Below are 6,000 nucleotides of genomic sequence, written 5' to 3' on the forward strand. Positions count from 1 at the left end.
ATGTGCAAAGTGTTTCAGTTGGGAAAGACTGTGTTCTGTTCAAACAAACTAATGGTCTGTAACTAGTCCTAGTTAGTCCAGTCTGTAGAGTACACCTGATTAAGGTTGGAGAAACAATTAGATCATGTAGGAACTCAAAGCCCTGAAATATGAATTGTATTCTAAATGTAACACAAAGTCATTGATGCAGTTCGGGGAGGAAGCAACAATATTTCATTGGTATTTTAAAATGATTCATTTTTGCCTTTATGTAGAGAACCACATGGGAGGTAGATGAAAAATCTTATTTGCTGACAATAGATTTCAGTACGGAGATAAATAAAGAATCCAGTATAATGAAAAATTTGGGCGCGTATTTAAATGCTGCTAGCAAGTACTAAAAAGACTTGTGTATGCACAAATAACTGTGGCAGGAAGAAATCAAGAGTCCATTGTAGTACATGATAATGTTGAACTGATAGAGAGACATTCAAATGAAAGACAATCACATAAGCAGTATCCTTGTTGAATGCTTATGCATCTCCCTGTAGAAACGTTGTATTCTATCATCAATCATCTCCTTAGATCTCTAAAGATGGGCTCCTTTAACTACCACTCTGTTGTTGCTGCTCATTATTAAGTATTGTGTCCATGTGGCTTTTGACATTTAGGTGCTACCTCCTGGCCTCTCAGAGTACCAATTCTTTTACAGCTTCATCACTTACTATTAGCCCTGGCCTGCAAAAAAGAAAAAAAAAAAAAAAGCCACGACTGAGGTTCTCAAAGACAGTGGTGCCCCTCTCACCTGCACATTCCTTATCACTTTGGTAAATGGTGTGTCCTCTAGATTCATCCCTGATGAATCTAGTTAGCCAGTGGGTTTTCTAGCCTTATGTTAACTATGTACTTTACAATCCTCATTTCTCTAAGCCTAGGTACCTTATACCTTCTTTACCAGCATTTTTGGCATTTCTACTTTATTTACCATGAGCCATTGCTTTATCCAAGATTAAAAGAGACATCATAATAGCATGATAGAATCATTCCAAATGATTCTTGTCAGAGTATTAAATCTTGTATCACAGGAGGATTCTCCCATATCAACAAATTCTCCCCTCTTCAATTTTATGTTTTCCCTGCTATATCAAATAGCTTCTGACAGTACTTATTAACCAGATTCTGAAACTTACTTGTTTTATATAATTTCTTCTGTCTTTAAAGCTCAGCTTCCATTCAGTTATACTATGCCATTCTAACTAGACTGAGGATTATTTTTGGTCTGGTTGCCCAGAAGAGACATTAGGCTGAATCCTGAGGCAGGCAAACTTTATTTTATAAAGCACATACATGATCTTCAAACAAAGGAAGAAGAAACTATCTTCTGTCAGGGGCAATGTGCCAGTCTTGTGGGTCTAGTTGGTTCAGTGGAATCTGCAAGTACAGAGTTGTCAATTGTACCTGCTCTATTATCACAAGACCAATCATTCACTTTTAGATCCCAAACAATTTTAGTAAAGCAATACATTAAGTATTTGCTGAAAGTGACAACTTTCTAAAACATAAGATGGCAGGTATAAAATTCATGTGAAAATATAAAAGTGTCTTAGCAAATTAAGTAAATATGTTTCATTTCAAAAGGAAGAAAAATAAAATTACTCTACCAAAGAGGTTTTTTTCCACACAGATTGACAACAATATCTTCATTGTCAGCAGATTCCTATAACTCAGAAAACAATGGCTTGCACATAATATGTGTAAATGCTGAAATAAATCATATAGAAAAGTGATCCTCCTTGGGTATATATAAAGAAAATAGACCAAAGAGAAGAGTTTGCCTAATGTGTGGCTAATTTGTACATTATGGTGACATTTAGAAAATCACTTTAATTCTCTGATTCTTCTTCATTCACTGAATGATAAACAGCAGTTACAAAAAGAACACAACTGCATGGTGGGTTGTTAGGAACACTGGAAATACTATATGTAAGCCTCTCAGTATATGTACATAGTAGATCGATACTTTTATAAATGTCTCTTGAATAAATAAATTTTATTCATTCTATGCAAGATAATAATTATGTTTATCAGAATTATGAATGGCATTGTGTTTGTGTTAGACAAATCCTTAGAAAATACGTTATCTTATAGTGGAGTAAAAGATGTTAAGCAAAAAAAAGACATGCCTTTTACATTACTATAGTAAACTTCTACTCCTAGGAGGTCTAAAGTTTCCAAGCTCTGTAATATATTCTGAAGAAATAGAATTAGTGGTTTCAGACCTTACAGCACTGAAAATTCAATTGATATATTGTATTAAATTCCATGATGAAAATTAGATCTACAAAGAAATATGAAGGTTTAAATGTAAGTTTAAAATATTTTATTTATGTAACAAATTTGTCAAATCTTATGCACAAAATGACTTTTCTTTGCAATAACCTAGGTGTCGCACGTTGTTTTTATGACACTTTCATTGTTCCAGAACATTTTAAAATCCTTTTTTGAACATAACTTTAGAGCTAATATATGGAGTATACACCACACACCACATAAAAAAATACACTATATCATTTGGTAATCAACTTTTTTTTATTTTTTAAGAGACAGGGTCTTTCTCTGTGACCCAGGCTGGAGTGGAGTGGCATGATCATAGCTCACTGCAACCTGGAACTCCTGGGCTCAAGCACCTCTCCTACCTCAGCCTCCCAAGTAGCTGTGACTACAGGTACACATCACCATGTTTGGCTAATTTTTAATTTTTTTTTCTTTTCTTTTTTTTTTTTTAGAGACAGAGTCTAGCTGTGTTGCCCAGGTTGGTCTTAAACTCCTGCCCTCAAGCAATGCTCCCACCTCAGCCTCTCAAAGTGCTGGAATTACAGGTGTGAGCGACTGCACCAAGTCTCAATCATTACTTCTTAACTAAAACTTTATTACCTTATTTAGTCATCCCACTCACTTTATTCACAGACACAGAAAGAGTTGAAAAGATTAAGTAGTCTCAAACAAATGTCCTATGAAATTGAGCACAAATCCAAAGGGAGAGCTCTAAAACTTGCTTTGGGAAAGGTGGTTATCACCAGAATAGATACATGACCAATCAAAGCAATACCTGGAAAGCCATATATGGCTTTTATGGCCATTGGCCTCAAACTCTTACCCTCAAGCAATCCTTCTACCTCAGCCTCTGAAGGTGCCCATTTATAAAATGACCATTTATAGCCACTTTTCACACATAAAGTGCTTATTATTTGCATGCTTGTGTCCTCTCTAATATAAATGTTGAAATTTAATCCCCAATGTAATAGTATTAAAAGGTGGGCCATGATTGCTTGGCCCTCAGGAATGAATTATCGCCTCATGAAAGGGCTGAGGGAACCAGTTTGCTGCTTCCATTTCTTTGCCATGTGAGGACACAGTGTTCATACCCTCTGGAAGATGCAACAAGAAGTTGCCAATTTGGAAGCAGAGGGCAGCCCATGCCAGGCACTGAACTCGCCAGCACCTTGATCTTGGACTTTCCAGCATCCAGAACCATGAGAAATAAATTTATGTTGTTTATAATTTGCCCAGTCTCAGGTATGCTGTTTGGTAGCACAACATCTAAGGCATAAAGTAAGTTTTTTTAGGTTAGTTTATTCAAATATTCTATATCATATATGTATCATTTCATTAATTTCCACCAAGAGTAAGAAGACTTTATCTTATATATTACTTTAACACGCAGTTTCAGTGATCCTGGATTTCTTTTTCTTTTTTTTTTTTTTTTTTTGAGACGGAGTCTTGCTCTGTCGCCCAGGCCGGACTGCAGTGGCGCTATCTTGGCTCACTGCAAGCTCCGCCCCCTGGGTTCACGCCATTCTCCTGCCTCAGCCTCCCGAGTAGCTGGAACTACAGACGCCCGCTACCGCGTCCGGCTAATTTTTTTTGTATTTTTACTAGAGACGGGGTTTCACCATGTTAGCCAGGATGGTCTCGATCTCCTGACCTCGTGATCCGCCCGCCTCAGCCTCCCAAAGTGCTGGAACTACAGGCGTGAGCCACCGCGCCTGGCAGATCCTGGATTTCTTAATGGATGTTAATATATTTCTGAATACCGCACATATTATGAATAATAAATAAACTATGTAGTATGTAGTGTATTTTATCACGCAATAGAAAACTAAAATGTCCATGCTCAAATAAAAAATATATAATGATTTCAATATAGAAGAGAGAAGTTCTGTCTCAGATGTTAAAATAAACAAAACAACTAAACTGAGGACAAAATTATATTATATATACTAAAATTATTTTGGTTTAGCATTTCTGAGGAAAAAAACAAACACATACCAAGTACGAACATGCTCTCTTATCATTTTAGTAAAAGGGCTACAGTTTCCTACATGACAAGATCGGAAAAAATCAGTTGAAGATCTATTGGTAAACAATCTAAGGAGCCTACAAAACCAATTAAGTTTCTCACTCTTTTAATTTATCTTTTTTAACTTTTACACATACAACAATTTTTGTAGGTATGATATATTTAGTAATAAAACACTCATTTGCTCACCATCGACCTAAAGAATAGTACATAATTATTTTGAAGGCCTTAATATGCCTCTCCTAATTATATTCCTCTCTATCTCTTCACCTCAATAATAATCTAAATTTTGTTTTAATAGTTGTCATGATTTTAAAAAATGAAGACTTTATTTTTAGAGCAGTTTGAGGTTTAGAGAAAAATTGAGAAAAATTCCAGAGAATCTCCATATACATCCCCCATACACACACATACACACAGAGTTTCCTCTGTTATCTTGCATTAGTGTGACACATTTATCATAGCTGATGGGTCAGTAGTAAAATCGTTCTTATTATTATAAAGTTCATAATGCAAATTAGGCTTCCTCTTAGTATCTACAGTTTTATGGATTTTGACAAATTCGTGATGTCATGTGTCCAGCATTACAGTATCATACAAAATAGTTCCACTGCTTTAAATATTTCCTCTTCAGCTATTCATCCTGTTCCCAACTCCTCATCTACCTTCATCCCCTGCAATAACTTCCTGGCAATCACCAGTATTTTACTGTATCTATAGTTTTGCCTTGTTCACAATATCGTATATTTGGATCACACAGTATGTAAGTGTTCCACATTGGCTTCTTAGACTCAGCAATGTGCAATGTAAATTCCTTGGTGTTTGTTAATGGAATGATGGCTGATTACTTTATACTATTGAAAAATCATCTATTTTATAAATGTGCCACATATTAGAATCTATTCCTCTATTGAAAGACATCCTGATTGCTTCAATTTTTTATAATTTTTAATAAAGCTGCTATAAACATTTGTGTGCAAGGTTTTTTCTGTCTACATAAGTATGCTACTAATTTGCATAAAACAATATTTGGATCATAATGTGAATGTATGTTTACTTATATTTTTAAAAATGCCAAATATCTTCCAAAGTGGCTGTACCATTTTGCATTCTGGCCAGCACTCAATGAGTTTATGTGGTCCACATCCTCACCAGCATTGGGTACTGTCAGTGTTTTGGGTTTTAGCCACTCTGCTAGGTATGTAGTTGTATCTTATGTTAATCTGCAATTTCCTACTGACACATGGTGCTTGAGTAATGTTCATAGGTTTCTTTGCTACCTGTATATCTTTTTTGCCTTGTCTGGTTTTAACTGAACTTTTATTGTGACTAACCCTATTTATTTTTTTATTAGAATATTAACATACTACCACATTTTTCTATTAGAATATTAACATACTAGCACATACTTATTTAGTGGTCACCCTTGAGCTTGAAATATAGATTTATTACTAATTTATTCTACTTCCAAATAACAATATACTGTTTCATGGGTAGTGCAAGTACATTATGACAATGTATTTTCAGTTTTCCTCTCATCTTTTAGAAGATTTTTGTCATACATCATACTTATCCAAAAGTTACATTCACTCAGTACATTGATGCAATTATTAATTTCTTTGTTAGATCAATTAATAATATAAAAGTGTCCTTTGTAGGGA

Source organism: Symphalangus syndactylus, chromosome 4, assembly GCF_028878055.3.
Source record: "Symphalangus syndactylus isolate Jambi chromosome 4, NHGRI_mSymSyn1-v2.1_pri, whole genome shotgun sequence".
Classification (NCBI taxonomy): Eukaryota; Metazoa; Chordata; class Mammalia; order Primates; family Hylobatidae; genus Symphalangus; species Symphalangus syndactylus.